Source organism: Gossypium raimondii, unplaced genomic scaffold, assembly GCF_025698545.1.
Source record: "Gossypium raimondii isolate GPD5lz unplaced genomic scaffold, ASM2569854v1 Contig00024, whole genome shotgun sequence".
Taxonomy (NCBI): Eukaryota; Viridiplantae; Streptophyta; class Magnoliopsida; order Malvales; family Malvaceae; genus Gossypium; species Gossypium raimondii.
The window spans coordinates 10,009-19,101 of NW_026291183.1; the positions used below are offsets into that span (position 1 = coordinate 10,009).

At 32.8% G+C, this 9,093-nt stretch overlaps 1 pseudogene; it reads right to left on the reverse strand.

Moving 5' to 3' along the window:
• Positions 1-3,457: 3,457 nt before the first annotated feature.
• Positions 3,458-9,012, reverse strand: LOC105761498 (disease resistance protein RUN1-like; annotated as a pseudogene).
• Positions 9,013-9,093: the final 81 nt, after the last annotated feature.

A 9,093-nucleotide genomic window follows, 5' to 3' on the forward strand; every position in this document is an offset into this window, starting at 1 on the left:
TGCAAGACATGTTTGACATGACAAACTTGAGAATCATGACTTACTTCCTTGGTATGGAAGTAGACCAGTCTGATCAAGGCATTTTTATTAGCCAGCATGCATTTGCCTTGAAAATTCTCACTAAGTTTCATATGGAAAACTGCAAACCAGTGAGCACACCATTAGATGTGGGATCGAAACTAAGCAGCTTTGGAAATGAAGAAAAGGTAGATGAAAAGGAGTATAGAAGCCTGATTGGTTGTTTACTATACTTGACAGCAACCAGACCTGACCTTATGCATTCAGTTAGTCTACTGTCTAGATTCATGCATAGCTGCAATACAACTCATTTGAAAGCAGCAAAGAGAATACTCAGGTATGTCAAAGGTACTTTGAAGTTTGGTGTAATGTTCAAGAAAGGAAGTGAGCTGAAATTAACTGGCTACTCAGATAGTGACTGGGGTGGATCAGTTGATGATATGAGAAGTACTTCAGGCTACTTCTTTACACTTGGTTCGGAGTTTTCGGTTGAGTTCAAAGAAGCAACAAAGCGTTGCTTAGTCTCATCATCAAGGAATACATAGCAAAGAATTGCAGAGAGTGAATCAAGCCATTTGGCTTAGGAAGTTGCTATGTGATTTGAATGAAGAACGACTTGAGCCTCATGAAATTATGGTGGATAATCGGTCGTGATTGCCATCTCCAAAAATCTGCTTTTCATGGAAAAACCAAACATTTTAAGCTCAAGTTTTACTTTGTTCGAGAAGTTGTTCAATCCAAAGAAGTGTGTCTTATACATTGCACTCACAAGATCAATTGGCTGACATTTTGACAAAGCCTCTTGGCACAATCAGGTTTGAATTCTTACGAGATTCGATTGGTGTTTGTTGCCTACAGTCCAAGGAGGAGTGTTGAGCATTGGTCTGCAATGCAACAAACTACCAGCATCGTGAGCAGCAGCAGCATGTCTGTTTGAAGATTGAACTAGAAGCAACTTTCTTTTGTTTAAATTTTGTATTTTTTTTATATTAACAAGTTGGCAAGTTGCTTGATATCTAAAGCTAATATTTTTAGATTTGAAATTGATGGATGTAACAGCTGAATTTTTTCAGCTTTTCTTTTGTAATATTTTAGTTGGCAACTTGCCAAATTTGTTAAGAGCAGTTACAGTTTAGGTAACTAACTTATTATTATTATTTTTGTAACCCCTTTATATTTTGAAATGGAAATGAAAGCTAGGACTTTCTCATTCGGTTACTTGTTGCTTCTCTTTGGATTTTCAGTTTGTTCTTTTTGTTTTGTTTTGCTGTTAATGAGCTTTAGTCTTGGCTGTTTGAATTTTGCTTAGTTGCTGCTGTCTTTTTCAACAGAAACCCTTCAGGTCTGGCTAAACTCTGCATTTCATCACTTCAAAACACCAATCTTCCGTTGAAACTGAGAAACCCAGTAGTCCATCTATTCTCCGATCTGTTTGCCCACAGTAAAATCCCATTTTATCTTCTTTCTAAGCAGTGGATCTTTGACCTGCTGGACATAGTGGGCCCAACTGTTGACGGTCGTCTTCCGCTGCTACTTTCGCGTATGAAGGAACCGCACCAACAAGATAAGTTTCTTCATCTCTCTTTAATCCCTCTGTAGCCAATAGATGTGTAACTCCGTTTGCTTGTTTTGGCCCATGTTTACACAGATTTGATACCCTTCACAGGTAGTTCTAATATTTGAGATGTAGGCTCCTATCACTGACCTTCAACTCCCTTTGTTTGCAGCTTCCGAATCAAAGATAAGGAGTCTCCCCTTCGATTCCACCCTCGAGAATCCCACATGCAATCCCATCTCAGCTGCATTTGAGGTTCATTATTTTCAACTTATACAAGAGCTGTTGAAGCCCATCATAAATTAGAAACAAATGAGAAAACATAATAAACTTAAATAAGACTATTGTGAAAGATGATCCAATTGAGACCAACCTTGAAAAGAGTTTACTATTCATATCACGTTATAAACTTAAATAAGGCTATTGTTTAATCAACATTTTGCATTAAAAAAATTATAATTTAACTCAAAATAAAATCTTATAAATGTTAAGAACATTTTTTTGTCATTATACCTATTTAAAAGGTTTTATTAACATTACAATTAAATTTATATGTTACAAGCAAAAATTCAAAACCCCATTTAAAATAGTATAGTTTACATTACATTACAAGTAAAAATAACAAATTATATAATAACATAATCTATTTTTGAAATCGTAATTTTCTAAATTCATCCAAATGCGAAAGTGTTGACTTCCATTTCAACTTGACTTTTGTCGATTCCTTACTTGCATTATCCTTTGAGCCATGCTTCTACCGGTCTAGGGACAAACATAAAACACCAAAATTATTTTTGTTGCATTGATATCATCATTATCATTGGTATATTAACTTACCTCAAATTGAGAAAGTTTTGTTGATATTACAGAAAACACAACCACTGTCAAGAACAGAAAAGGAAATTAGACAAGAACAAAAAATAAATCTATTGAAGTAAAAAAAAAAAAGGTTGAATAAGCCTCACACGCAAAAAATATTTTCCAATTAATTAAAAGAGCATACTTTATTTTCATGTTTGAATCAGTGTTAAAATAAATGTTTAAATATAAATACTGTATAAACAATATAAACTAAAAGAGTTGGAATACTATTATTTGTACTTCAAGCCATGAAATTTAAATGTTACTTTTATTAGAAGGAATTAAACCTATTTAAGTACTATTAAGGACTTATATTTAATCTTCCCAATATATAAAAATAATTTTGACTGATTAAATTGAACACATAAATTAATCTCTAATAAAATGAAATGATTTTAACTCAGCTGAAATAATGATTAATCCTTATTAAAGGATTCATTTTATTTTGCCTGCTTCGTCACAAAAGATATCCATTTTTTAATATTTCAGTATTAAGTTGATTAGATTAACTTCAACCTACATGTAAGTTAATATATATATATATATATATATAATAAAATTAAAAAAGTACACATTTCATTTATGTAAAAAGGAATGAATTGAGTGACTAAAATTTGTAAAAGGAATGAATTCACTATTCATGTCAAGTCAACACTGTTAATAGTTCAATAAGCATTTTGCATTAAAAATCCATAATTTGACTCAAAATAAAATGTTAAGAGCTAAATTGCTTAAAAAAATAAGGGTTAAATTGTCAAATTTTATAAACACTAAGAACCTTTTTTGTCATTATGCCTAATTTAAAAGGTTTTACTCACATTACAATTAAATAACTATTTGAATTTACATTGTACAAGCAACAAATTCAAAAAGTTGATTTAAAATACTATAATTTACATTACATGTAAAAAAACAACTAATTATTGCTAAAGTGTCCGCTTTCATTTCAACTTGAAGACTTTTGTTGGTCCCTCACTTGCATGATCCTTTGACCAAACTTTCGTACTTCTATTAAGCCTAGGGACAAACATAAAACACCAAGGTTATTTTTGTTGCATTGAGATCATCTATATTACTAGCGAGAAGAAATTTTATAAAACTGTGATTCCAAATCATCCTTACCAGCTTCTAATAGGAGAATAACAAAACATATTTTTTTTCTTGATTTTCAGCTTTTTCCTCCCCAAAAATTCAAATTCAACTAAAAATACTAAAATTTTGAGTTGTCATTCTCCTATTGAAAATGTATAGGAATGACGTGGAACCATAGTTTCATATAATCCTTTCTCTATCACCGGTATATTAACTTACCTCAAATCAAGAAAATTTTGTTAATATCACAAAAAACACAACAGTTGAAAATCATGATCTGGCCTTTATTAAAGGATTTCACCTTATTGTTACCTGTTTTGTCACGGAAACTATCCATTTTCTCAACATTTCTATCTCAAGTTGATTATATTTATTTCAACCTACAAATAAAATATAGATGTAAGTGTATATATAATGAAAATACAATTTTAATAAAAATGAAACCATCAAAATTTACACATTTCAGTTATATAAAAAGGAATGAATTAAGCGACTAAAATTTTAAATGATATATATAAACTATGTTATCAACAATTGTGATATGTACGGAATATGAGCTCCTGTTGAATATAAGTAAAAGATTTATAAGTTTTTGGTATGTAAGAAGGATGGTTAAGTAGTTTACCACAGTTAATGCTTCTTCCCTGATTGGCCCATTATAAAATTGAAAAAATTTTGCATCCGTTTTGGTTGCGGCTCTTCTTCCACCATTTCCTCATAGATATTACGTTTCCGTTTTATGTGAGAACTGCTACCTACTGTTCCATGGTTGTGAGCAGAGTGTTGGTGGATGTGCTCAAAATTTGGAGAAGATTGAGTGGTATCGCACTGCAACTCTTTCATTTCTTCCAAATCTTTCTCATACACTATTCTAACACCACACTTCTTCACTTTAAGGCTATGACCATTGAAAAACACATGAAGCCCATCATGTTTATGATCTAAGCAATCTGTTGTCCGTAAATTATTGGTTTCACAGCCACCATATTTATCCTTCAAGGAAACTGGATATAATTTATCACGCGACCAATAACGAAGAAAATGTGATCTTTCATTATGGGCTTGTTGTATCGTTTACCCACCAAATAGCCTCTCCTCTCAATCTGCCGACGGTTTCTACCATACATTAACGCTCCACAGTCGATAAAGGCCACATCCCTTGAAGCATCATTATTGACAAAAATGCAGCAACAAGCAACTCCAATCCATTCACTATCCTCTTGAAGGTTAATCGGTAAGGGAATCTTAATAAAGAAGTCACCTTTTTGTTGGCTAAACCATTCTGGGATTTCACTTCCTGGCATGATAATATCAAACATTTTTCTTGAATTTGCAAATGCCTGCAAAATAAAACACAAGTCGTTAGGTAACTAAAACCATAAATTCTCAAGTATGAGATTTTGTAAGTGAGAAAAAGAGAGATTAATCGACCTTAAGATGTTTTCTCAGCAGTGTTAATGCATTGCTATTCTCAGCCAATTTGAAGCAGTTAAAGGGTAAAATAGCAGCCGAATCCACTAAATTGCATACTTTTGATGGACTTGCAACTACTTCAAGTGAAGAACAACCATCTAGCCACACATCTTCTATACTTGTTGGTAGCTGAGGCAACGAGTTAAGCTTCATGCAATTTGATAATGCAAGCAATTTAAGCTTGGAAAGTTGAGTCAGAGGCAAAGGAACGGTGATGAAATTGTTACCGTTAAGAAAAAGCCATTTCAAAGAGGATAGACCATGAATATCTGCTTCACCAAGAGTGCAGATGTTACAATTTGACAATATAAGCTCTTCAAGCTTGGAGAGTCGAGTAAGAGATGCAGGTATGCTGATGAAATTGTTACCACTAAGATCAAGTTCTTTCAAACAGGATAGACCAGAAATATCACTTGGAATATCTCCTTCACAAAGATAGCAGTCCCTTAGTTTTAGCTTACTTAATGAACTCAAACCTGACAACAAAGGCAACATCGGAGCGATGGAATTTGTCCTTCCTCTTTCGAATCCATTGAAAGACAGAACTTTAAGATTTTTAAATTGAAAAATGAAGGATGGTAGTTCTGTTATGGCTGTTTCACTCAAGTCGAGCTCTTCCAAAAACTCTGCATGCTGCAAATTCTCCGATAGATTTTCAACTCTAAAACAACCGGAAAGATCTAGAGTTTTTAGACGTTCCATTTTCCCATCAATCTCCGGAAACCTTACAAGACTTGAGCAACCGGAAAGAATTAATGTTTCAAGAGATTCCATTCCAATTATGGTCGGAAGACTCCTAAGACTTTTGCAATCTCTTAAATTCAAAACTTTAAGGCTCTTAAGTACTGCGATTGATGGATGAACATCCACTAATTTGGTACAACCTTTCAATATTAGAACTTCAAGATTTGATGCCGTTGTGAAGTCTGGTGTCTTGATCAGGTTTTGGGACCTTCCAGGTTCATGATTTTCAACTTACACAAGGGCTGTTGAAGATCACAATAAATTAGAAACAAATGAGAAAACATAATAATGCTTATTTTGTCTTTTATCTTAATCAAAGTTTAATTATTTATATTAAAATAAGCTAAAACACAAGGATTAGATGAGTTAATTCTTACTCTATTTCCCTTCCACAGTTGTTCAATGCGACTATATGGTAAGAGAAGTGCAACAAGGTTGTCCGGTTGGAAGCTTGAAGGCAATGATCTTAAAGGGTATCCTTTCCAATCTAAAAGCCGTAGCTCATTAGAAAGATATTTGAGATCATCACAATTTGAGAGGCAAAGCACTTTGATCAATCTCAATTTTTTCATCTTTGAGAAGGCATCGACACTCAAGTTGAGCATCTTACTCGATTCCCTAATAACCATGAATAAAACAAAATGAAAATGAGCTTCATAATATACAAAAACATTCAATATCTAAAAGTTATGTTATAATCTAATTCATTGATATACTATTAATATTTCAAAAGACATACATTTCTCTATTGATTCTTTTGAAAGAGTAATACGCTACTAAATAAATTTCATAATTAAACATTGAAATATTGAGTATCAAAGATTTTGCTATAATTTCTTATCATATTTAAGAAAACAAAATAATTATTTACAAGACACATAAATATAAGTTTTATGTGTCTTCTTACCTTTATTATTGATGATTATACCTTCAATCATTTTTGTACCCTAAGAAAAATCAAGAATAGAAAATAAGAAAACAAAATAAATGGTGTATAATGTAGGATAAAACTTTTAAAACTTACATTTTATTTAGCATTATTATATTCTAAATATAATAAATAAAGCATTTTAAACGAAGTAAAACAATTTCTACAAATATTATATATCCTCTAAAGAGGGCAATGCAATGAAATTAAATATTTATTTCTACAAATCCTTTTTAATATTTGTAATCTCAAAATTACTAAAGATCACTTTTTAAGAATAGTTGTATCAACCAATTAGACTAAGCTTTGGGTTTATATCATATATTGATTTGATATTATATAACAAAATAGAAATAGTATGTAACTTTTGTTAAATGACTTACAGTGTTTTTTGTTAGGACATGATAGACGTCTCTTTCCTCCCATAATCTGCAACGTTTTCCAGGTTCATCAACACATTTTTCTTTAACAATTTTTCTTCCCATTTCTTGCAACAAGTTATGCATCCACAAATATTTGTGTTCATCGACTTTTATGAGAGATTTTTTAATGAGAGCATCAATGCCAATATCTGGGAAAAACTCACAACCATCCAATACTTTCATTACAAAATCTTTCTCCTCCCCATTGAAGAAGCATGCTATATCTAGAAATATATTCTTCTCCCTTTCTTCCAGTCCATCAAAACTGATTCGAAGTTTATCGAGAATTTCTTTATTAGAATCTCTTTTAAGTCTTTCAATTGCACTTCTCCATTGAGTAGCATCTCTACCGCATAAAAAGCAACCCAAAATTTCAAGAGCTAACGGGAGCCCACCAGCATATTTTACAACATGGTAAGAAAGCTCAATGAAATCATCTCTCGGCACTGTATCACCATGAAAAGCTTTCAGACTGAAAAGTTGAAGAGCATCTTTGGGATTCAATGTTGTGGGCTCATACATATCATCAACTGGCCAAGATCGAAGCAAATGTTCTTCTCTTGTTGTTACAATGATTCTACTCCCTAATCCGAACCAATCATGCCTTCCAACCAAGCATTTTAAGTGTTGAATGTTATCAACATCATCAAGAACAACAAGAACCTTTTGCGAGACAACATATGACTAATTATATCGTTCCTTCATGAACATTGAAAAATTTGAAGCATTCATCATGAAAATCTCCGAAAGAAGTTGTTTCTGTAAAGAAACTAATCCACATTTGTCTGAAACTTCTCGAACATCAGCAATAAAGCTTTTACTTTCAAAATGATGTGACATTTGATTATAAGCAAGTCTTGCGAGTGTGGTTTTACCGATACCACCCATTCCGCAAATCCCTATAATGCGGACATCATTTTCCCAATGTTTATTTTCAAATATAAATCCTCCAAGCGTTCAGTCATTCCAACCAAGTCACTATGAGTCACTGGGTGACATAGTTTTGCTGATATATTCTTAATAATCTCTCTAATAAATTCCGATTCATGCCTACAAGAAAAGAAATTTTAATTTTTGAATAATTTTGTTTCATATTATCAAATGCACTTTCTTTTCAATGAATCATGAAACATTATATAGTTTGGAAGCAAACAAGAACCAAGACACTTTTCAATTAAACACATAGGATTAGAAAGAAAGAAAAAAGTTTATACATATATATCCCAAAAAATAGAAAATAGAGAAGAAAAGAAAGAGTTACCTGTTATTTAAATGCCATCCCTTGATTCCAGCCACTTGAATTAAAGCATTTCGCCACCTTTGGATCTTCTCCCTATCTTCTTTGTATCTCTCTTCATGTCTAGCAAAGGCTTCTTCCACTTTCTCTTTTTGTTTTCTTAAATCAGATGGATCAACATCGTAAAAAATTGGAAACACCTTATGGCCGTCGTTGTTATGTTGTTTAACAATCTCAGCAAGCTCCTCCAAGCACCAACTTGAAAAGGCATAAGTTTGTGAAAAAACGATTACCGAACACCATGATTGCTGAATTGCTGTAAAGAGTTCTGGCGCGATCTCTTCACCGGCCTCCAGCTTTGGATCATCCCTGAAAGTGACGATCCCACTCCTACTTAAAGCATCATAGAGATGATCGGTAAAGTTGGTGCGGGTATCTTCACCTCTAAAACTCAAGAAAACATCATATTTCTTTCTAGAATTGGACGAAGAAGTTGAAGGTAATGACGACATGACGATGTGAGAGAAAAAAAAATGTGGATGTAGTGTTGAAAATCAGAAAACTGATAGCTCAATACGTCTGAAAGAAACTAGAATCAGATCAAATTTCCAGGGAAGAATAAAGGTGGTTTCTAAGCAATTTCTCTATAACCTTTTCACTTTCCAAATGAATGCGCGTAGTTGTGGAAAGTGGGGGGCCATAAATGAGTGATGCATATGAATCCAACAAGGTGGGTGTTGATAAAATGGAGCCTACAATAATT